Source organism: Pongo abelii, chromosome 12 (genome assembly GCF_028885655.2).
Source record: "Pongo abelii isolate AG06213 chromosome 12, NHGRI_mPonAbe1-v2.0_pri, whole genome shotgun sequence".
Lineage (NCBI taxonomy): Eukaryota > Metazoa > Chordata > Mammalia > Primates > Hominidae > Pongo > Pongo abelii.
Window position 1 is genome coordinate 114,829,540 of NC_071997.2, and position 26,326 is coordinate 114,855,865.

A 26,326-nucleotide genomic window follows, 5' to 3' on the forward strand; every position below is an offset into this window, starting at 1 on the left:
CCACCCGGGTGACTGATTCAATTATACTCCAAACCTCAACATCACTCAATATACCCGTGTAACAAATCTGTACATTTACCCTCTGATTCTAAAAGTTGAAAGAAAAAGAAAGAATCTGGAACTGAGATTTAGGAAGGTCAATTCTAAGCAGATGCAAGATGAACAGTAACATGACTGTGAGCTTCTCACAACCTGGCAGGTATTGGCATAGCCCTGAGAAGAACGTCATGGTGCACTTCACTCACAGCACTGCAATATCTCCTGCTGTGTCCAGTTCATATTCATTTGCCTGCAGGGAATTCTTAGATTCTGCCCACCAAGTATGTAACAGAATATTTACCCAGCAAAGGCGCAGAATGTGATTCTGGAATTGTGCTTGGCCTCAATGGGGGTTAAAATGAAAACACTCTGAGCCAGTAAAAGGAGACATCAGCACACCTCAATCCAAGCTTCCATTTTTTTCCTTTCCTAGTAAAGCTGTAAGGCCATTGCTGGTCTGCAAATGATTTATCTGTTTCAAGTCCTGCCAAACTTTGGACCAGCTCTCTCCAGACACTAGGACTATAAATGGCTGAAGAAATAACAGGAAAGAAGCAGAGTTGAAAGGCCAGTGGGCAACTGGTTTTCTTTAGCTCTGTCTGAACTGAATAATCAGCCAACTGGGGTCAGCCCAGTCATGTGAATCCCACCTTTTGTTACTCAGGGAGACAACTCATGTGACCTCATCTCAGAGCAGTCACTGGGACTGGCAACGTTCTCAAGTCTTAAGCCCCATCGCATATATTCCTAAGAGCCACCAAGACTACTGTTTATTTCTTCGTAAGCCACAAAGAACATTCCACTGTACAAAGTCAGCTTATTACAAGTTTTTTTAAGAAAGGAAAAAAAAAAGGAGGAAAACCTGGATAATCTCTCATTGGCCTGATCCCATTCTGTTGCAGAAGGAGGAAGGAATGCAGTATGTGGCGGCTCAAGTGGCCTCTGAGAAGCTGGATCCTGGCTGCTCCAGAGGAGGAGCCATCTGTTTATAGGACTGGGTGGTGCCATGGGTAGGGTCAGGCGACAAAACAAACAGCTACAGTAGTTTCTTTCCAAAATCACTGCCTCGCCCACATTTTGCTATCTGATACTACTGAGATGCCTATTTTCGGAATCAAAAGCACAGACAGCCTTTCTGGAAGCACCTGTTTACCTACTCAAAATAGAATAGAAATAGCCTCAAAACCCCTCCTCTTGCTGTCCTGAAGGAACATGTGAGTCAGACAGAGTTGGGTTGGGACCAGTTCCCAGCGGGGACTGTGGGGAAGAGGCTCTATCACAGTCATCTGGGCTTTTTCAAAGTATACCTCCTATCCCAATTAAAGGGCTATAGCTACTTCCCTCACCACCTTTTGAGAATTCCTGCTGTTGTAAACCACCAGTTGATGTTGGCATAACCTTCATGTATGCATAGTGGGTGAAGGGGCTCTGAATAGCACTCATTGGCTGGGCAGCAGTTGGAGAAGGCTGCCTGTAGGCTGAAGTCTGATACCCATCTTCTGTGGTCTGAATATAGTTTGTTTGGCCCTACCAAGACTAATGGTGAAGTTTGATCCCCAGTGTTGGAGACAGGGCTTGGTGGGAGGTGTTTGGGTCATGCGGATGGATCCCTCATAAATGGCTTGGTGCCGTCCTCACAGTAGTAAATGAGTACTTGCTCTATTAGTCCCCATAAGAACTGGTTGTTGAAAAGAGCAGGTAATGCCTGCTTCTTTTTGCCTTCCCCCATGAGTGGAAGCTTCCTGAGGCCCTCACCAGAAACAGATGCTTATGCCATGACAGCCTGCAGAGCCATGAGCCAAATAAATCTCTATTCTTTATGAATTACCCAGCCTCAGATATTCCTTAATAGCAGAACAAATGAACTAAGACCCCATCCCTGAAAGAGGTGAGGCAAAATTGTAAACCTGATGTGGAATACAAAGCAGAAAATTAAGTCAGGACTCAGCAGGGTGTTGGCAAGTAAGAGCTCCAATCACCGAATTAAAACAGACCAAGAACCAGCTACAAAGCCCTATGTTGTTGTGTTAGTCAGTTTGGGCTGCTATAACAAAAATGGGTGGGTTAAACAACAGAAATGTATTTCTTACAGCTCTAGAGGCTGGGAAGTCCAAGATCAGGTGCCAGCATGGTCATTTCTGTTGAGGGCCCTCTTCCTGGTTTGCAGATGGCCATCTTTTTGCTGAGTCCTCACATGACAGAGAGCAGAGAGAGAAGCAGCAATCTTTCTCATATCTCTTCTTATAAGGGCACTAATACTATTATGAGGACTCCACCCTTATAACCTAATCACCTCCCAAAGACTCCATCTCCTAATATCATCCCACTAGGGGTTAGGCCTTAAACATACAAATTTGAAAGGGACATAAACATGAAGTCCAAACAGTTGCATAGTATACCAGAGACATTTATTGCTTAACAAAATCTATGTGCTTTCTTAAATTTCCAAAACTCCTTGCAGTTAGCAAAGGCCATGTAAACTAGTTCTAGCCAATGGGGAGTGAGCAGAAATGATGTGTGTCATCTCCAAGTGAAAGCATTTAAGAGATGAAGCTCGCCCTCCAGCTCACTCTCCCTCTGCTAGGTAACCTGAAAGCCCATATGGTGTGGCTACAGGATGCACGAAACTGAGCTCTTTAAGTTACCGCTTGAAAGAAAATTATCCTACAGTGCTGCCAGACTCATGAGTGAGAAATAAACTTTACGTGTTAAGCCACTGATATTTGAGGGTTGGTTTCTTACTGCACTAAATCCTAGATTAGCCTGACTAACAGAGATAACAAGCAAGAAGTAAAGGCAGAGACTTAGGCCTGGGGTTGTCACAAAATAGCTTCTGTCACTGAATTAAGGTGAAGCAAGAACCCAGGAAGAAACAGAGTGAGGTCAGAGCAGGACTGAAGCCAGCTTGCCTGAGAACAGAACCCCTGAGCCCCTCACTTTGCTTCCACCTTGGGACTGGGCTGCTCTGAGACCCTAGGACAGGTGTGAGCTGGGGATGGGGCTTAGTGGCCTCTAGGACTATAAAATTAAAAATTTGGATTTGATGAGCTCTAAAACACTTTACAGCTTAGACTATCTCGTATAGGAATTGTGTGAGAGCATAGGAAGAACCTGCAAGACCACTGAACAGAGAGGATCTTCACTAGAAATAATATGTAGAAAAGTCTGAATACTCAAGTCAGAGAGTTTCCAAAAACTTTGACTGTCCCTGTTTATCTAGTTATCTAAAGTGCAATAACACCACCGGTTCTTCAAAGGTATTATGTACTCAAAATATTTCTCCCTTTTTATCTCTGGGTAAGATGTAGAAAATTCACCTGATAAGCTGGCTGACTTTGAAAACAATCATTCTTAACACATACTCAAATGAAGACACCTTGAGGAAGCATGAGCTCTTCTCTTATTATATCAGATAATTGGCTTCAGATATCAGCTTATCTGCACTGAATGAGAATTACGTCTCCAAGAGTTTCTATACCTATCAACTACTAAGCTCATCTTCAGAGATGCTTAACTATAAAATGCATCACCTCTGTAAACTATTATGCACTATTGATTTTTTTTCTGTCTATGTAAAAGTTTCCCATTTCCCTGTCACTTGCTGATCATCCTGTTCTTTTTTATATGCCTAATATCTGAGTAGTTCAAAGGCCTCACATTGAATTTGGTTTATGTTCCTCAAAAGGAACATTCTGCCTTTTATTAAAGGAGATTGCCTGTGAAAATATAGCAAGGATGGCTCTTCTAAATGATCTACTACCAAATTCAATTCACATTCTACCTTGTACCTTATTACTCCTTAAAATCATTGTACAATGCAGGATAGTGAAAAGAACATGGGTTTTGTTTCAGACAAATCTAGTTATTAATTCTCAGCTCAGAAATTCATTGGCTATATAAACCTCAGCGTGATATTTAAGCACTTTCAGCCTCCAGAAAAATGGCATGCCAATATCTTACAGAATTTTAATAAAAATTATGTGCCTACTATACATTAGGTACTCGAAATAGTATTTATTATTACAGAATGTTAGAGCTGAAAGCACCTTAGAGCTTATCTAGTCTGACTACTTATCTTACAGAGGTAGAAATAGGGACTTGCTTAGATTACTTGAGGGTTTAAGGATCTCTTCAAATTTCACTACGGTGTTGCAGTTGCCCCTTCCACTCCTCTGCCCCTTTGATTTCATCAAAGACATCCTAATTTATAATTCCAGTGGAGGTGTTTTCTTTGATATTTTGCTAGACCTCTCTGCTGCATTCATTGGCTGAGCATTTCTAAAAACTCTTTACTCTCAGGGCTCTCAGGACCTCTCACTTTATTTGAATGCCAGGTCTATCTGATAACGTCTTTGTCTCCTTAATTCTGGTGTGCTACAGGGTTTTATCCTGGGCCACTGTCTTTCTTACTCCTGTATAGTTACACTCCTGTTTTCTATAACTCCTATGATAATAACTTGCAAATTTGGACCTCCATCACTGAGCTCTTCCCCCAAGCTCTAGACAGTCAGCTCTGACTAGCTGCTCAACTATCTACCTGGAGCTCCCTCAGCCCCTTCATGTTCAACAGCACTGAAAGTTAATTCATTAGACTACCCCCAGGTCCATGTATTTTTCCTCTTATAGGCTCTTCTTCAGTAAAAGACACCTCCAACCATCCAAACACTCAATCAAGAAACTCAGGACTCATTTTTTAATTCTCTCTTTCCATGCCCTGCTCCTGTACTAAGTATTTCCGAAATCCATTCCCTTTTGTGCACCAACACTACCCTTGCTCTAGTTTAGGTCTTCATTGTCTTTCTGTGGAATTACTTCTGCATCCATCTTAAGTGGTCTCCCTGCTTCTGAATATATAACCCTCATACCCGTCATCCACAGCAAGCAGAATAAATTGTCTAAAACAATGCTACTCAAAGTGTGGGCCTCAGACAAGTGGATAGTTTTTCAGACATAACAAAATAAGAAGCTTCTGCCAGAATGAAAAACCACATCACTTATCTTGCTCTTTAAGTTTAGTAGACTTTTGTTTTTTAATCTCAAGATTTACTCGAGGAAAGACGCAGAGTGTTGATTTACATTCTGGCACAAGCTTCTTACATCATCACAGATCAGCATGTGGAATGGGACCCATCTCAAAAAGTCCAGGTCCCCAGCATGGCATTGTAAGACCCTCTGTCATCTGCCACCTGCCTCCCTCTCCAGCCCCTTCTGTCCCCATGATCAACCTTATCCCTTCTGTTCCAGCCACACCAACCTTCTTATTGCCCTCTCCTTCTCCCTACCTACAACCTCTTTCCCGCAGCCAAGCCCACATTTGCAAGAAACATGAAAGGATGCATTTCTCCAAGAAGCCTGTCATCATCAGCATTCCTTTCTTACTGCCTGCTCTACTTCCATTGCATATTATACATTTCATTTGCTATATTGATCATATTGTTTTATAATCATTTATTTAAATGTTTCTCCCACCCAAAATAGTAACTCCTTAAAGACGGGATCTGTATCTTATTCATCTCTATTAGTCAGAGTACATAATGTAGTTGCTGCAGTCACAAATAAGCCCTGAAATCTCAATAGCTTAACAAAATTAAAGTTCACTTCCTCACCACACAAAGTCCCATCCAGAAGTATCTCAGAAGATAGTTATCCCAGATGGCTCACTGCCATGTGAGAATTCAGGAACCCAACTGTTTGATCTAATGATGGTGCTAACACGTAAGGCCTGAAACTCCTTGTCTGGATCTACTGCTTTCAGCTGGCCATGATGAACGAGGAAGAAAAGTTAAGGTCATGCAAGGAGTCAGACCTGAAAATGGCCCTTATTACAACTGCTCAAATCCATTAGCCAGAACCTAGTCACACGGTCTCATCTGACTGCAGGTGAGCTAAGAAATATAGTTTAGCTATGTGCCCGGGAGGAAAAGGAAACTTCCGTATGAGCAGCCAGCTGTGCCTAAGCCACATCATCCCTGAATTTCCAGCATTTATCACAGTACCAGACATAATGCTGCAGGTTCTCAATACATAACTTCTTTAGTGAATAAATGGCTGTGTTCTCACTTTTAGGCAAGTCTTTATTCCTCAATAGACTAGGTCCAGAATGGAAGATGGGTGTTGACTGAATGAAGGAAAGAAGGAGTTTGGGAGAATGGGAGCTATGAGAGCCAGTGACAGGCACAAAAGTGGAGAATGGCAAGTGAAACATCTTGAGGAGGGACTTCAGGAAGCCATGCTTGGTCTCAAGAGGCCTCCGCTCCACTTTCTTTGCCATTTCAGGCAACAACTCAACTGCTTGATAAAGAACTTTCAAAATCCCTCCCTCATTTATCTTTCTATTTACATTTTTCATTTCTAGCAGCTTAAACTTGAAAAGTAAAGAGTCTTGCATTCCATTTCTAATGACCCCACATTTTTTTCTGTGTGCTTCAGTTCTCTGGGAAAATCTTTAAAGGTTACTCTTAAACTAAAGTAACTTTCCCATTTTTTAACTTAAACCATTCCCTCAAAATCTCTTGATCTCAACTTTATATGGCACTCTTTAAACAAAACATAAATTCAGGGCTTGAACAGCTTAACAAGTGTCCCTTTAAAGGAATAGCATTTAATAGTAAGAGCCATTTAAAAAAAATAGTAGAGCCATTAAATAATCAATCCAAAGTTCAGGATGGTATTAATAGAACATGATGTGAGATGGATCAAAAACACATCACACTCTTGGGGTATGAAACAACCCACTTTAAACACTTACATGGAAATACTCAAGTCCTGTTCTCAGAAGGTGGATCAAAGTGTGTCATTCAGCCTGACCCCTCTTTGAAGAGAATTATGACTTTAAGCTCTTTGTAACCTAATGAATGTAACATAATGAAACATCCAACCAAATAATGCCCATTAGATAGTTTTGTGGAAGCAGAGAAATTTTAATTAAAAGACTCCCAGTTTTGTGGAAATCCAGGCTGTTAAAGCTACAGGGCATAGAATCTACTCTCTGGTTGCAAAGTTCACCAGAGTTAAGCTAGTCCAGCCAGCCACCCCACACACAAATCCCTATTCTTTCCCTAACCACTTTCACACTTCGGCTTCAGGCTTAGAGGACAGAACTTCATCTTTAACACTACATCTTGTCTGACTTTTTATTTCAACAGAGGCTTAGTAAACAAAGACTTGGACCACAATGTTTGCCTTCAGCCCTTATGGCTCAGCCCACATGGCACACCAGGGTGAGATCTCTCATGACACCTGTGGTCTGCTCTGCTCTCTGAAAGGCAACATTAAATAGTCATTTCTGCACACACTTCATTAATACATTGGCTTCTTTGGAAACTATTTGAATACTGATTATGTGCAGGGGCACTGGCTAGCATCCCTGATTATTGCTAAAAAGCAGAAGGCACACTTTAATGAGCTTAGGATCTAATAAGGATAAAAGGCATAGACACCAATAATTGAATTTCAAAAATATTTACTGGACACCTGTTCATACCAAATAATGTACTAAGCCTTTGGAATTAAAGTTACATGAGAAAGAGTCAGGTTCACACAAATAATAATAACTGTGTGAATGAAATCTGTAGAAATAAAAGCACTAGGGAGGTATATATGATGGTAACGGTAGTGGTAGTAATAAACAATAACAAAAATAATAAAAATTAATAGTTATTGAGTTATTTTTGCTTAAAGGAAACTTTCTTGATTACTTTATTGTCATAGTAAATAAGTATTCATATTATTATTATCTCTATTATACAACTGAGGGAATTAAAGCACAGAGAGATTAAGTGACTTGCCCAAGTTTTCAGCATTAAGTGGTGGAGACAGGATCCACACTTGGCATTCTGATTCCAGAACTGTGTTATGAATGTTTGAGATGTGACTGGAAATGGAATCAGTGACATCTCCATGGGGGAGATGACATTTCAGTAACTCTCAAAGATGAGTATAGAAAAATGAAAGAAGAAGAAAGTCAAGTTTCTCAGGGAGGGAAACAGTGTGTGCAAAGACACAGAGACATAAAAGAACATGTCACATTCAGGCACTGGCCAGTTAGAGCTCCCTGGAGCACAGAGATAGGGTACATGCAAGGGAAAAATGTAGAAAGATGAAGTGGAAGAAGGGGTGGGTAGAATTCCACGTGCCGCCATGTTTAGGAGCATGAACATCACCTTGCAGGCAATGAGAAAATTTGCCGATTATGGGGCCCGGGAAGGTATCTCTATCAGAAGCACTGGCCTCCCTGCCAAGCTTTTGCAGTCCCTTTCTCACTCCTGCCCAGCTGCTGATCATATTTGATTCAGCATTTGACCAGTTCCCTCCTCTCTGTACCATGGGACTCAACTCTCATTCTTTAAGAGTTTGTGGGAAATAGTCACCGTCTCAAATATCTGTTCCTTTTAAGCAAGTTGAAAAAGTTTACTTTTAACTGAAATTCACCAGAATAATGAAAACAACTGCACTTGAAAAGTTACTGTATAAAGCACCTTTAAAATAAAACAAATTCAGGGCCTAAGCTTTTGACTGAGCCTCTTGAAAGGAATAATATTTATCTTTTAAAAAAGGAGATAGTATTTAATTACTACAAGTACTTAGAAACACAATCCAAATTTCAGAATGTGAATACTACGTATGCCAGGCAAAGTTAAAGTCCCACCTGCGGTTGATGAACAATTCATTGCTAGCTTTTTCTTGTCATGGGTGTCATGTTTTTCTGGACCCAGTACGCCATCTCCAGAGCCCAAGATATGGAATCACTCCACTGTTCTTACCGTATGTGGATCTACAGTGCCTGGTCTCAGAGACTCTCATCAGTCCCTGCCGCTTCTGTATTGTGACTTTTACAGATCTGGGAGGCTGCCACTCAAATAGTCATCAGGCATTTCCATATCAGTCAAATCAAGTATGGGATACAATTGTTCTTCAATCTCTAGGAAAACAAGTGGGAGGGAGTGGCTGCTGTGTCATCACCTGGTAAACTAAGGGGATGAAGAGGGGCAGTTTGCCGCAGGGGAGCAGTCTGCCCCTGGTGCTAACAATACGGGGGTCCTTTGTTGTACAGAATTTAAAAACAATAATAAAATCAAGTATTCTCCTATGCTGCAAATTCTGAACAAAGACAGTGATGAAACCAGGCTCCCCATCAAAGTGGGCCACATGCACCACAGGCCCTGCTCCTTGGTGTGTCACAAATTCCTCCAGTGACTGGCTGGATTTCACGTTGGATGAGGCTGCTGCTTTGGCCACTTTAGGTGGCATTCCATGTGGACTGAAGGCAGAGATTATCAAAGCATCCAGGAGAACATCCGTGTTCTCCACCTTCTACTGAGAAATCTTCCCCTTAACTCCTCAAGTGAGAGTCAGCGTCCTTTACTGCATTACGAAAGAATGTAACAAAGTAATTCGGATGGGGAGTGGGGAGGTGTCATCTAATCATTCAGATGGGCAAATGGCCCAGACCCATTAGCCTGTGCATGTGTGTCAGACTCGAATAAAGGGGGGACGTGGTCCCTATCATTCCATAGCATTTTTAAACAAGGAAGTAGCATGATCACATTTGTGTTTCATAGAAATTATTCTGATGGTTGGTAGTAGAGGGTGCACTGAGCAAGAATCTGTTGGGATGTGATGCAAAAGAAGATGAGATTATTTGGCTGGATAGACAAAAAAAAAATCACGTAAAATATTCTGTGATGCTTTTCATCTGTAATCCTATTAAAGCTGTGAGCCACAAGTCCATGAAGAATGTTACATGGAGGTCAACCTCCAAAAGACATTTTAAAAATAATTCCACTCTCTGTTTATGTCCTAACTCCCAAATTTTATTCTCTTCTCCACAACTTTTTCATACTCCTCTCTCTAATGCTTTTCATTTGCAAATAGCCCCTAGAAAAATCTCCTCCTGCATCCCATGTATACTCTGCTCCTATTACTGCCTCCACTCTTCATCCTCTGCTACAGATTTTTAGTGTGAAGAAAAACTTTTAGGAAGCAGACTGCTAGGCGGGTGGAACATTTGACTGCCAATTACAGATTCTCTTTAGCAGAGGAAAAGTCTGAACACTCCCAGGTTGATAATTTTTATTCTATCACACATCCTTAAGTAAGTGCTGACTAGCAGAAAAAGTAAGTGTCATAGGAATTCTGAGAAGTATCAATGTAAATGAAAATACTTAGCAACTTGTACTTATTTCTACTTTAAGGAAATTCTTCTCAGCTAGAAACACTTCGTATTTATATTACACACACAATATAGAGTCACTTTATTTCTGCTGATCTGAATGCTCAAATATTAAATAATTTCTTATTTTCTATTCTAGGCTATAATCATAAAAAATGCCAAATTGTCTTGATAACAGACAGCAAAAACAAATATTTTCATTCATCACTTATAGTATTAATACTAAATAAAAATATATTTGTATAATTTTGTCATACAGTATTTATTACTCTCAGAAGGTGACTGGAATCATTCCTATGTACAGATTAAGAAAGTGAAGTATTAAGAAACTGGGTTAAGGTCACTGGACTGGAAAAGTGCTAGAGCTTAAATAGCAACATACATCTTCAAAGCCAAATTTTCAGCTCTATGGACTCAGAGAACTTTACAGATGTGGCTTTCTATATGCCATTCACCTGGTCTTGATTCACACAAGACCAAGTTCCAATAGATGCTCTTTTCATTAAGGGGCCCAGATACCTAATCATGAGACTGGCCTCAGGTTGTTAATCCACTGTCATCCTTTATGCATCTTTTTGTCTTCTGTCTTGGTGACACCAAAGGCCTTTGCAAATGTAAGTTTTTCTATGAAGAATAGAAAAAGGGGGCTATACAGCCTTCCTGAAACTTTACAAGAGAATTCCTGAGAAAAACAGAAAAATGAGCAATACTTAAACTGGCTACTCCTCTGAGGATTTACCGATAAATGATCCTACTGGCTCCAACATCCAGATGCAGCCCAGAACCACTAATGTCTATTCTTTAATTCAACACTTACAAAAGCTTGAGTAGTGTAAATAAAAAACAAAACATGCTGCATTTAAAACCTGACTTCAGGGGATGCAGAATGGAGAATAGGCTGCTTTAAATCTTTAGAACTCAGCTGGGACAAAAAACCCGCAGCAAGAAGTTTGTCAGATGCATCCTCATTTGTCTGTGGCAAGAAGCAGCCAACTGAAAACAGGAAGCAATTTTCAATTAACCGGCCACACAAAACATGCCCGAGCCTTCTTAGCAATAATCACTCAAAAGTAAATACTATTTGCTTTAATGGGCAAGATGTCTTCAGAGCTTATTGGAATCAAAGCTATTGTATAGTAATGTAACCACATCCCCATGGGTGAAAGTGCCCCTCACCTACCTGAGCACTCAGCTGCTGAGATCCAGGACCCTTGTGGCCTTGGTTCAGAAGAGTAAGGGCTTCAGTAGCTCGCTGGCAGAGAAGATGCCAGGGTAAGTGAGGGAGAGATTAAGGGCGGGCAGAAATGGAAAGAAAGCAAATACATTGATTCCAAGAAAACCCCATTCCCCAGGCAATACTCAATAATGGATTAATGGGGGCAAAGGAGTTAAAGAGAGTTAGAAAGTCAACTCCAAATAGATCAAATATCAACACCATGTTCCCTCGGAGCTCCTCCTCTGCCTCAATCCCCAGAGCAAAGTAAACCATCATTCAAACCATCATCTGCCTCTGCTCACTGATTTCATCAGAGTATGTCTAAGCAGAATCACCTTTAAAAAGAAAAAATATATATAAACTCCCTGTAGGGTTGCCACGCCAAAACGAACAACTCCACGGTGAACATGGCTGGTCACACCACTGCAGGGTGTCAAATTGAGCAAAGTACTGCTTATGGACAAAACGAAGCAGCAGTTTCTTTCCTCTTCTCCCTTTCAAATCTCATTTCTGATTTCTGTTTCAAGAATATAGCTTGGCACTCTAAAAGAAGTGCTACTGTTGGAGCCTAGTCAGAATTCAAATAATTAGGGGAAAACTGTTAATCTTGATATGGTAACGTTACGGAGTTGATCATTGCTTTCATTCCACAACCTTAATATAAAGTTCTGTATTTTATCTGGTCAATTTAGAATTGTTAAAAGTGCATGTATTAGTTGGTTTTCATGCTGCTGATAAAGACATACCCGAGACTGGGTGATTTACTTAAAAAAAAAAGGAGGTTTAAGGGACTCACAGTTCCACGTGGCTGGGGAGGCCTCACAATCATGGCATCATGGCTGAAGGCAAAGGTACGTCTTACATGGCAGCAGATAAGAGAGAATGTGGCCAGGCACAGTGGCTCATGCCTGTAATTCCAGCACTTTGGGAGGCAGAGGTGGTTGGATCACTCGAGGTCAGGAGTTCGAGACAAGCCTGACCAACATGGTGAAACGTTTTCTCTACTAAAAATACAAAAAATTAGCTGGGAGTGCTGGCACATGCCTCTAATCCAAGCTGCTCAGGAAGCTGAGACAGGAGAACTGCTTGAACCCAGGAGGCAGAGGTTGCAGTGAGCCAAGATCGCAACATTGCACCCCAGACTGGGCAACAGAGAGAGACTCCATCTCAAAAAAAAAAGAAGAACAAATAGAGAGAGAATGAGATGCAAGTGAAAGGATGTGCACACACACACACACACATATACATACCCTCTGCAGTCACCTTTCTGGGATGCACACACATACACACACACTGCCTCTGCAGTCAGCTCTCCTGGATGTACACACACATACAAACACACATACACATGCCCTTTGTAGTCATCTCTCCTGGATGCACACACATGCATACATACACACACACACACACACACACACAAGTTGTAAATACATCATGTCTTCTGAGACTTATTCGCTACCACAAAAACAGTATAGGGAAAATTGCTCATGATTCAATTATCTCCCACTGGGTCCCTCCCACAACACTTGGGAATTATAGGAGCTACAATTCAAGATGAGATTTGGGTGGGGACACAGCCAAACCCTATCCGTGCAATGGAGAAAAAGAAAACAGGGTAAGGAGACCAAAGCAGTCCCCTGCCCCATGTGACTCAGAGGCTGGCACTTTCCATTCCTAGCCATCTATATTTGAGATCAAACTTCTAAACAATATGCTTATCATGAATTCCTGATTATTTGTCATTTTTAGACATTATCTATTGAATTTTATAGAGAATGAAAACTTGATCTTAAACCAGACCAATACCAGATGGTCATTCATGTGCTCACACATGTGTGCACGTGCATACACACACTTTCCCCATCTTTTTAATGTTCGATCACATTTTCAGTTAAATTAACTACTGCCATTATTAGGACTATGAGAATGTTCTTTACAGCAGAGAATTAGAGACACCATGGTCACATTCCTTTCTCACAGAAATGTACATATTTTCTGGAAATAATAATGGGTTTAATTTTTTAAATGCACCTATCATACAACTTTCCCCCAAGTGCTCCAACCATGAGGTAATATTTCTCTCAATGTCATATGCATCAGGTAGTCTATCAGTTTCCTTCCACACAAGCAGGCACACACACACACACCCTCTGCAGTCATCTCTCCTGGATGCACACATACACACACACACACCCTCTGCAGTCATCTCTCCTGGATGCACACACACACACACACACACCCTCTGCAGTCATCTCTCCTGGATGCACAAACACACACACCCCCTCTGCAGTCATCTCTCCTGGATGCACACATACACACACACACCCTCTGCAGTCATCTCTCCTGGATGCACACACACACACATACACACACACCTTCTGCAGTCATCTCTCCTGGATGTACACACACACCCTCCGCAGTCATCTCTCCTGGTTGGTAACACACACACTCACACACACACCCTCTGCAGTCATCTCTGCTGGATGCCTATCTCCTGCTCCATTCTGGGCTGGCTGCTCTCTTGCCTGAATTGCAGCCTGGGATTTTACTACATCAGCACTCTGGGAATTCCCTTCCCCTTTCTTCTGGTAGAATCCTGTTTCCTGGATCCTGTGTCTTTCTGTCTCCTTTGTGGTTTACTCCCTCCTTTTTATGAGGCATTAGGTTGGTGCAATTATGGCAAAAACCACAATTATCTTTGCACTAATGTATCTGTTAGTAGCTTCCTAATAAAGAGTGCACCAGAAAATTAAAGTGTAAGACATTTCATGTTTAAAATTATCTTTATTTTTACTTCATATTTAATTGACATTTGGCTGGATATAGAATTATGGACTGGAAATTCTTTTTTCTCAAAATTTTGAAGTTATTACCACATTATCTTCTGGTTTCCCATTACTATTGAAGAAGTAACAGTCTTGATTCTTGTTTTGTATGTAAATTACTTTTTTATTTTTTGAAAACTTTTTAGATGTTTCCTTTATCCACAGTGCGGATAATAATTTGGCCTTATGTGAGTCTTTTTAAATTCATCAGGCTAGGTGTTACATGGTCTTTTCAATATGGAAACATGTCTTTCTTTTTTTAATCTATTTTCTTCAAATTTTTTCTGTAGTAATGTCTTCCTCTCTATTTTATCCTCTATTCTTTCTTTTTGGAAAGCCTACACTTCCAGTGTCAGAGATCCTAGACTGGTCCCCTATTAGCTTTTCTCTTTTATTTTCCAACCTGTTGTTCTATTTCCCAAGACATTTCCTTGAGTTAATCTCCCAGAGTTGCCACTGAATTGTTAAGAATTTGTCCACCATATTTTAAATTTCTTTTGTCAGAAGACATTACATAAAATGCCTGAAAATTCTACCTAAGAGCTACAACTAAAAGCAATTGCCAAATTTTTGCTTTCAACTGAGAAAATGAATTATAAAGTTGTGTACTAAAATGTAAGGAGTGTTTCCAGTAGTAATTGATTAATCTATCATCATCAGAGAATGTTTTAATGCAATAATTGGTATTTCTAGATAATAACTAACTTTAAAAACCAACATAAAAAAGGACACATATGTTGACCTAAAATGTATTTATTCAAAAAACAGTCATTTCTAAATGAAAGGTATTATGCAAGGTTTCATGAAGACGATAGACATGGCAATGAATTTACTTATATGAAGCACTTATATTAACTGCCTTAGTAAATATGGAAATTAATACATGGTCTTTTCCTCACAGGAACTGAGAGTCCATACTGATATAAGGGAACCATATTGTTTTTATTCTTGCTTAAACATAAATCTGCTATGCCTGTCATTTCTCTAAATTTCCATTAGTTGTAGGAACACTCCTATTTTTTTAGTACATCAAATCAGCCAGTCAGTCTGGTAAACAAACCTTTGTGTGCCAGCTTTGTGCCAGGCGGCTGTAAAAAATATAAAGTTGAGTAACAAGTGGAGGCTGCTTCTGGGGATCTTGTGTCCTTTAGGGAGTAACAGGTTAGTGTAAAAAGAAAAAGAAAGATACACACAGTTGCACACAAAGCCCCTAGGTTTAACCATGGACAAGGGGAGATTTAAGACAGAGGAAGCTTCACTTTATCTAGCCCATGCTCAAACTCTATCTAATTCAAAGTTTCTGTCATTTTGTTTATTTGTGTAGCCAGAGGTGGAAGAAGAGGTAGACAGCACTGCTATTTGAAAAGGCACCGTAAAGGAGCCAGGCGCCGTGGCTCATGCCTGTAATCCCAGCACTTTGGGAGGCCAAGGCAGGCGGATCACTTGAGCCCACGAGTTCAAGACCAGCCCGTTCAACATGGTGAAACCCCATCTCTACTAAAATTACAAAAAATTAGCCGGGCATGATGACATGCAACTGTAATCCCAGCTGCTCAGGAGGCTGAGACAGGAGAATCACTTGAACCCGGGAGGCGGAAGTTGCAGTGAGCCAAGATCATGCCACTGTACTCCAGCCTGGGCAGAAGACCAAAACTCAGTCTAAAAGAAGGTGGTGGGGGTGGTGCACTGTAAGGGACCTCCCACTTCTTAGGCACAGGAAAAAAAAAAAAAGGCAAAAAGCTTCCTGTGGGTGAACTTAAAAGCAAAAGGATGGGAAGAAAAAATATTGCAAATTATATCACCTTTAGGAAAACAGTTCTCATCCTTGACCTAGAGTTAGTTTGAACTGCCTGCAAATATCTGTGCATGTGGTTGGGGCAGGTGTGTGAGTGTCTGCATCCAGATATGGCTCTGCATCAATGAATTGTCCTCAGGTGGCTGGCAGGCCGCAGGAAGAGCATGCCCCAACTTCATCTCGCACTAGTAAGGACCTCAAAGCAAAGTCAGTGAGCCAAGACCTTTTCCCCATCACACAACCACATTTGGACAATGAACTGTTAAAAAACATTTTGTCCATGGCTGGCCTGTGTCAGAGGAGCTCGCAAGGACAGATGCTTGGACAAAACCAACTTATATGAGCAAGGAAGGGTGGTTTCCTTCAAGGTGGTAGAGATTTATACTGTGAAGGATAGAAGAAAAGGCTTTCTCTAGGAGACAGAAAAAATAAGGCAACATCTGGGGCCTCTGTGAAAATATTAACCTTTCTCTTTTTCCTGTGGATAGAAGTGCAATATTTAACCTCCAGCTTCAATATTACAGTCTTGTTATCCTAAGTGTTTAGTAAAACCTATTACATTTTAGCTTTATGTTGATGGTGTTGTGGGAAATACAAGGGCAGGACAATAAAGAGAAGAGTGTCTTACCCATTAGGGCCATTAGGCCCAGCAAGGTATTCGGGAAGAAAAGTGATCCAAGAGGTCCTACAGGGGAAGCAAAAGGCTGACCACATGGAAGCATCTGGGAAAGGCTCCCTGGAGTTGTGGACAACTGAGCTGTGTTTTGAAGGATGAATAGGAGTTAACCAGAAGAAGAATAAGGTAGGGCAGATCGTTTCTGTCATCCCAGGCAACCAACAGGTATTTATAGACTGATCATTTCTTCTTCATCATCAGTCACAGGTCCCTCTCAGTGACTCTAGAACAGATATGCCCTGAAGTCGATCCAATGCATTTACCACCTGGCGCCATGTGGGAACTGAATTCTCTCAGTTATTCTCTGTTTGAGTAACTGTGCCAAAACATTACTGAAAACATTACTAGACCCTTGTTTGCACTCATTCATAACTACCTCACATGAGGGCACTGAAATTTGGGGACAAACAACTCAGAATATCCTTTCATTAATTTTTTTAGATCATCAGAAATTAAACAAAATCTTGTTTAATCTCATTTTATTGTTACATATGAGCTATAAGCTTAAAAATTTACAACAATTTTCATGTTTTATGTATTCAAGTAACTAAAATAAAAACAATGTAAGTGTCCTAGAGATCCTCAAAAATGATTTTTTTCTTTAAAAGTGGCTTGTATACTGCTGAAATTGAGAAACACCATGCAAGCTGCTTTGGATATTGAAAAGTGATCTCTGCATTGTTCAAGAACTAAAGACTTCCGCAGAAGGCAGGAGCCTCCCTCTCACGACCCAGCTCCTTTCACCGTAGAGCCTCTAGGTCGGGATCATCTTCTCTTCTTCTATCTCAGCTTACACTCCATGATTGTTAGCTCTGTGTGGTTCCGCACAGAAGAAGAAGAAGAAAAAGAATGGCAGAGGAGGAAATGAAGAGGGCCCTTGCCACATCCCCTGAGACTTTTGCTGTCTGTGATGATGGAGGCTGAACTCCTAGAATGTACCCAGTTATCATCATTGTGCCAGATCCCCAGAGTAAAAACCTTAGGCTTTGGTGATTTACACAGTATTACATGAGTGCCTAAAAAAAAAAAAGAGCATCACTAATCCAAACTTGGATAATTATACTGTACCATAATAGGCATATAAATCTAGAGGGAAGATTAATATTTTTAGAGTTGGGTACCATGAATTCAACTCCAGACTCTGCCTTTTACCAGCTGTGTGTTTGGGACTTCTGAATCTCAGTTTCCTTATCTATAAGGTAGGATAATAACATTGGCCATATCTGTTTTCGAGGATTTTTAAGAGAGTTACATGAGACAAAAAGTGTAGAAAAAAAAATGCTTGGCAGGTTGTTAAGTGCTCCACGCATTTGCATGTATAGGTAACAAAAGGCAGATCTAGGAGAGTGGCCAGGGCACTCAAGATAGGTACCTCCTCAGGCCTGACCCACATCCTCTCACCATCCCCAGTAACCCCGGCTGGGCAACACTGGGCTGATGCTGCTGACTCCTTGGTGTAACTCATCTGCACGTCTCAGTAGACCGGGATGACTCAGGAGCAGCTGAAGCATTTTCAAATGCGCATCTCTCCTCAAATCCAATCTGAACTGGCCACCTAATTCTTTTGTTGTCTTTCAGCTTGGAGCACACTAGGAATGGCAATTATGAAATTTTAGAAGATTCTTTGGCACCATTAGAATGAAATTCATCTTCTGAACAAAGAAGACTTGCTAGCTTTTGCATACAAATAAAACCCACACAAAAGCCTGGGATAACTTCCATTTTCCTCCTTGGCAGAGTTTCTGTCCTCTAGAAATAAAAGTGATTCTAAAAGGCAGCTTGCTTTGCAACTCTGTTCTTCATTAGAAATAGACTGAGCCCTATGGAGGGGATATATGAGGAAAATGCTATGTTGAGAATTAGCAGTGCTTGTCAAAATAATAACAGCCATTTATTCAATGCCTACTACATGCTAGATGCTGTTTCTGTTATGTCATTAAATCCTCACAATAGTTCTAAGAAAGGTACGGCCATCCCCACTTTCTTTATTAAAACAAACAAACAAAAAACAAAACAAAACAAAAAAAACATGAGGTATAAAGAGGTGAATCCCCTTATCCATAGAGACTCAGCAGTGAGACTGAATTCACACTCTGGTGTGATTCCAAGACCGTGCTCTTTTCAAAACACAAATTGAACCTTCCCTCAAAAAAAAAAAGGGAGGAAAATACCCAGTATTTCCCACCCTGGTGTAGCAGGGTAATGGGGTTCTTAGTTGGAAAGGTGAGGAGGCTGGGTTTGCTGTGAGGCTCCCTGCATAGACCAAGCTTATAAGGGCTGGCAGATGAGGCTTTTTTTTCTTTTCTTTTTGAGACAGAGTCTCGCTCTGTCGCCCAGGCTAGAGTGCAGTGGCGTGATCTCGGCTCACTGCAACTTCTGCCTCCCGGGTTCACTCCATTCTCCTGCCTCAGCCTCCCTTGTAGCTGGAACTACAGGTGCCTGCCACCGCGCCTGGCTATTTTTTTTGTATTTTTTTAGTAGAGATGGGGTTTCACTGTTTTAGCCAGGATGGTCTCGATCTCCTGACCTCATGATCCACCCGCCTCGGCCTCCCAAAGTGCTGGGATCACAGACATGAGCCACTGCGCCCGGCTAGATGAGGTTTCTTTCACAATGACTTCTATGCATAGGAAAGCACTATAGAGCTTGAGAGGGAATGACAGAAAGCAGCTCCAGCTTTTAGAGATGAGGTGCACGCACTGACAGAAAGGAGGGCACCTGCTATTGTCACCCCAAGCATAGGCAGAGCCCGGCCTCAACAAAGTGGTAGAGTTGGCTGAAGTGGTCTCTCTCGGCTGGGTAGTGTGTTCAGTAAAAGGTACTCTGGACTTGGAGCAAGGCAGACTCAAACCCCAGCTCCACTATTTATTAGCTTTGTGACTTGGGAAAGACACTGCATGTCTCTGAGCCTTAACAGGGTTACTGGGGCAATTAAATGAATTATCAGCCTTATCATGGAATCTATCTCACGCAGGTGTTCAAGGCAGATGCACCGTCACAATGCAAGGAGGAACACCTTGACTGAACCCACCCTGCCCCTGAGTTGACCCCAGGAAGCTGTCAGTAGAGTGCACAGGACACTGCATGATTAAAACATTCCCCAAACACCCATTAATTCATTCTATCTCCACTGGATCAAGGGTTTCATATTTTGGTGAGGTATCACTGAAGCCCATGCTCTGGTAAAATAATTTAGAATGGCAAATAAAAAGCAGCTAATCTGTGTTTTCCTACAAAGTGTAAATTAGAAACGATAAAACTGTTAGGAGACACCTAAGTCATTGTGACTAAGGACACTCTGATGCATTTGTCGATTTACAATCTTTTAAAAATGGGAACCTTGCAATTTTGAGCAAGTCATTTAGGAGACAGAACTGATTCCTCATCCTAAGCATTTCATGGCTTTTCTATTTGTAGAATTGAAAACACTACATAAAGAGAGAGGTCACATAGTTCAAGGTATTTGAATATACAATCCAAATAAACAGTGATTTGGGAAAAGACAGTAAACCTCTCACACACATGAAATGAAACTTTAAAGTAATGGAATGGTTTCCAAGGACATCCTTCCCAGACCCAGTTTGAACAGTGGACACCAGCTGTCTGGACAAGTTTTCACATACAGGAATGCACTGCTCAGTGAAGTCTCAGTAAGGATGTAGCTGTGACTGTCTCTACCCCTCCACTCCCTTTTCCCGTGGCTGAGACTTCTGACAATCCAGTGTTGGCCAGCCCTACCCCATTCTCCAGAATATGCTAGACCAAAGAGGACAGACTTGGGCAGTTATGGCCACTCACTGTTAATCCAGCCCGGTCTTCATGCCCCACATCAGGTGATGAGAAAATAGCTTTGTTAATTATGTCACTGTTTTTGTTTTAACTCTTAGCTCAACATAATTTAAACTTAGAGAAAAGTGGTAAAAGTCTATAAAATAGTACATTTTGCCCAGCTTGTGCTAATGTTAACATCTTACATAACCATATTAAAATTATAAACCCAGGAAATCAATGTTGCTACAATGCTATTAACTGGACTACAGACCAATATTTTGCAATTGCAAACAATGTTGCAGTGAAGAAACTGGTGCATATGCATTTTCCTAATATTGAAATAGCTCTTCAGGGTAGATTCCTAGAAGTGAGATTGCTGGATCAAAAGGTAAATGCATAGATAATCGGTGAAGGGTTTATTGCCAGATTCTCCTCCAGATGAGTGAAACCAGTTTGTGCGCCCACTAGCAACTGTGTGATAGCACCTGTTTCTATATAGTCTTGCTAACAGGTTGTATTATTAGACTTTTAATCTTTGCTAATCTGATAGGTGAGAAATGGTATCTTGTGGTATTTTAAATTCCATTTCTCTCATGATGAGTGATCTTGGACATTTTCCATTCATTTGAGGCCCATCCGATTTGCTTTAATAGCTATCCCAAGGAAAGGCGCAAAAGACAACCTTGGTCAAAATGTCCATCCATTCAGCTAGGTGCAGGCACAGAATGAAGGTCACAGAGTCTCCGGTACAAAGGCTACAGACATAGGCAGCCACTGTCCCTCTGCTGGCTCTTTCTCAGTGCCCTGGCAATATCCCACTCTGCTCACAGACACCAGGGGCTGTTCTCTATCCAGAAAACTGAACCTGTAGAAAGAGCATGGGCTGAAAATCAGATGAACCTGGTACTACTTCCTAGCTACATCTTTTTGGGCTAATTACTTCAACTCTCTGAGTCTCAGTTTCCTTATTTTTCAAATGGGCACAGATAAAATCTATTTCACAGACCCGTCATAATGATTAAATGAGTCAATGGACACAAAGCTTCTCCTCAGTGACTGACAAGTAAGAGATCCTCAGTAAACGTTAATTCTCCTGAGTTCCCTTCTCCTCCCACACAGCCATGGAATTGCCCTGCTTTCTGTAGTGTCCCTCACCTACAAACACCCATATCTGGTGCAAAGGGTGCTCAACGAAGAGGCCCAAACCCAGACATTTCTCCTTTGACCCATGAAGCTGGCAAACATGATGGCTCTTAGAAACTACAATTTGGATACCATGTCTGGATCAGAAAAACAACTGGAGTGGATAGGGGATATGGTTGCCAGATTCAGCAAATCAAAATACAGTAAGCCCAGTTAAATCTGAATTTTAGACTCTATGTATAAAATTGCATGTAACAGCATACCGCTGACTGGGTGATTTATTTAAAATATATATATATATTTTATAGCCCCGAAGACTAGGTAGGATATCCAAGGTCAAGGGGTCACATCTGGTGAGGGTCTTCTGACTGCATCTTAATATGGCGGAAGGCAACACATGGCGAGGGACTAAGAGCATGTCAGCTCAAGTCTCTCTTTCTCTTCTTATAAAGCCACTAATCCCCATCATGGGGGCCTACCCTGATGACTTTATCTAATCCTAATTACCTCTCCAAAATCCCACCTCCATACACCATCAACATATGAATTTGTTGATTAAGTTTCCAACACATGAAATTGAGGGGACACATTCAAATCATAGCAGACTCAAAAGCCTTGATCATGGCACTATCCTTTGACTGACAAGTGGAAGTATTAGCCCCAGCAGAGCCTATGAATTGGTTTTCCAAAAGAAAGATAAAAGAGACATGGTCTTGGCCACCAAAACAACTGACGAAAAGAAAATATGCATGGGGATGCAAAATCTACAACGACTGTATTGCTCAACAAAGTTTGTCAGTCAGTCAAATATTCAATAGCAAAGGAGATTCTTACTGTTACTCAATCATGAATAGTAGAAGGAAGAAACCAAAGGAAGGAAATGATGGATGACTAACACATGGCCTACAATTATCTAAATAAAATACTTAGTACGTGTACGGGGGCAAGGAAATAATGAAATAAAGTAACATTTACCACCCTTTATCAGTCTACCTGATTTAGGGATAAAATTGACAGGGGAAAAATCTCCAAAACTTATTGGGCATTAGTAGAAAACAAAGTAATCTCAAGGTTCCACTAAGGCTACTAACGATAACTAAACACATATAACTGTCAAACAGAAGGAGGGGGCTGAAGTCAGATTCCTCACCAAGTGAGAAAGCATTTATATGCCTGTCTAAACTTTTTCATAAGATGGCCTGACTCCCACAAATGCATGGCTTTATAGATGTCAGCTTTTCTAAATCTGCCTTCTCCTAATCTAATAGTTGTATCCTAGGGAGATTTTTCTGAATGGAAGAATTCAATAATTATTAAATGTTGCAAGCTTGAAATTACTTGCTTTAATGGAAACAACATTTCCGGTGACCAGTCAGCCCTGAAATCAAACAAATAGTTCAAAATGATGGCTAGACTTGGAGGCCAGGAAGCTGGTGAAGGGAATCTTTTGTATCTCAAAGGACATACTAATTGGAATTCATGGTAGAATCCAGGTAAGTGATTGCTAAGGTTTGATCCACAGATACCTCTTTCAAAAGAGCAGAGAAAATGCCTTGTGGCTTTTGTGAAGGGAGCATTGCACAGAGAGAACATGTGGTACAGAAGGCAGCAGTTAAGGGCACAGAAAAATATGGGAACCCCGGGGTTCATTCCAGTTCTGCATCCTAAATCCTTCTCCCAAGTCTTACAGGGTTTCTCCGCCAATGAGAATAGTTTTTCTTTAGTAGCATTTGGTATATGTGATCTCAAATACCAGGCCAACAGTAAGGAAATGTTTCTCAAGCTAACTGCTTATAAAAATACAGTACAGAAAATATTATACTTTATAATTAGAAGAAATAGTCATGTGTTTATAACATGTAATATAGGAAAAAACTGAGTGAAATCACATTTCAAGATATCTCAGCAAAGTATTATTCAAGGAAACATTTTTCCCCCTTGAGAAACTTGAATTCCTATATAAAGAACAAAATTGCCTTCCTCTTGTTTGTATTTCTCTGAAGATCTCATTTCACTTTTCCTGGGTCCTAGAGAAGGATGACATTTTAGACATAAAATCACAAACTACCCTCACTCTTTTGTTTTGGGTTTTTGGTTTGTTTGTTTGTTTGTTTTGAGGCGGAGTCTTGCTCTGTCACCCGGGCTGGAGTACAGTGGCACAATTTCGGCTCACTGCAGCCTCCACCTCCAGGGTCCAAGCAATTCTCGAGCCTCAGCCTCATGAGTAGCTGGGAGGCACCACCACACCTAGCTAATTTTTGCCTTTTTTTAGTAGAGATGGGGTTTCACCATAGTGGCCAGGCTGGTCTTGAACTCCTGACCTCAAGCAATCTGCCTGCCTCAGCCTCCCAAACTGCTGGGATTATAGGAATGAGCCACTGCACCCAGTCACAAACTACCTTCACTCTAAATCTAAGAGCAAAAACAAGAAACAACCAACAAAACTCAAACTAAGGAAATGTTGATCAAAGACAGGTAACCAAAGAATCAATATTTAACTTTAATAGTCCCTGGAGAGCCTCACGTGGCCCAGCCTCTGCATGGAGTCACAGTCAGAGGAAACGTAAAGTGGATTACAATGGCATTAAGGAAAAATGCAGGTCTTTAAGAGGGGAGAAGAGCGTCTTCTTTACACATCTGAGCACCCACAAAACTTCCCAAAAATAGCTTCAGATATTTTTTTTCCTCTTCCCCCACCCCACCTGCATGCAGGTGCCACACCCCAACACTCCCCTCTCCTAGTCCCTTCTTTCTTCATATGTATGCGGCAAGTCATTCTGGCGCCCAGCCCATGCACATTCCTGGGCCTGCCTTTCCTAACAATTGGTCATGTTTCTCCAATCCAAGAGAGCTGAAGGAGCCAGAAGTTTCATACCTCCCTTATCTACCTTGACTCCCCCACTCAGAAGCCACTAGGGCCTCCTTTGCTGAGTAGTTCTTCTATTGCTCTGACTGTTTTCCTTATGAGACACCCTCAGGCAGCTTTTCCCTTCATTACACACTCAGGCTCCTGCTCGATTCCCCCAGAAGTGAACAAGGGGGAGAAAGTCAAGAAGCAAAACTCTGGGAAACAACTCACAGACTCCCCTTCAAAAAAATGGTGGTGAGTTGAAGGAAATGGGATAAACAGTGCAGGTGAAACTACACGGAATGTCCCTGTGGAACAGAAACTCCTCTGGTCCCTCTGGATGGAAATCTGTAGGGAAATCTACCATGGTGTTGCTCCCTAGATGCAAGAAAGGTAGGGGTGAGCCCAGGAGATAGGACTTCATGCAAAAAAATTACACTGTTGGCATGTACACTCATGTGAATAGCAGCATTATTCATAATAGCCAAAAATCAGAGGCAACCCAAGTCCATTGACAGATGATGGATAAACAAAATACGGCACATCCACACAACGGAATATTAGTGAGCCTTTAAAGAGAAGGAATTTGTGACATAGGCCATAACATATGCATCAACCTTGAAGACATTATGCTAAGTTCAAGAAGTCAATCACTAAAAGATAAATACTGTAGTCATTATTCCATTCCTATGAGGTTCTGAGAGTAATCAAAATTAGAGAATGGAATGGTGACTGTCAGGAGCTGAAGGGAGGAGGAGTGGGGAGTTGTTTAATGGTCATAGTTTCAGTTTCGCAAGTTGGAAATTGTACCGGAGATTGGTTGCACAACAACGTGAATAGAGAAGTCCTCGCTTAACCTCATCAATAGGTTCTTGGGAACTGCAACTTTAAGGGAAACTATGTATAACAAAGTCATTTTTTCCTTATCCGTTATAAGGATGTTGAAGGAAATGACATTATGTGAGGACCTTCTGTATGTCTTTTGCTTAAAGTCGCAGTTTCTAAGAGCCTGTCTTTTACTAAAGTCAGTTTCCAAGAACCTACCAAGGACATTAAGTAAGGACTTACTATATACTCAACATCACTAAACTTAAAACACTTAAAAATGATTAAGATGGCAAATGTTATGTTATCTCTATTTTACCACAATTAAAGTGTTTTTTTTTTATTCTCACTTTAAAAAAACCCAACATGATCAGGAAGACGTAAATGATATGGCAGTATAAACAATTGCATTGACTGGGGTGAAGCCAGAGGCAGATAGACAAATTATGAAGCTAATGTAGAAGTTCAGCGGAGAGTCTGTTTTTACACACTATATAAATATCAAAATATCACATGTAGCCCCAAAATATTTATATCTGTTAGGTATCAATAAAAAATAAAAAAAAACAAATACTAAAAAGTTCAGGGGAATCATAGCAGAGGCACAGCCCCCAAGATGAAAGAGGGAAGGACTCCATGCTGCACTGCCTGCCTCCTCTGCAGCCCAGCACCTGCAGGGAGGATCCAGCTGAGAAGCTTCTGTCCCTCTGAAGGGCTGATAGGTCGAGTGTAGACACAATGCACACTCGATCACACCAGCTGGCCCAACTGATCAGAGAGACCAGAAAATCGACATTGTCCCCAGGTGTAAATTGTCGTCCTGCTGAGCAAGCAAGGAGTGAGCAAAACTCAGGTCAGAGAACTAGCAAGTCCCTCAGCCACTTGGATGAGAGCCTGAGTACTAGTTCCTTAACTCCCTTGGCATCAGTGGAGCTGCAGTTTAACCACTAAATTGACCAGAGTGCCCCTTTCACATAACCAATTTCAGAAATTTATTTCTCATAGTTCTGATCATTC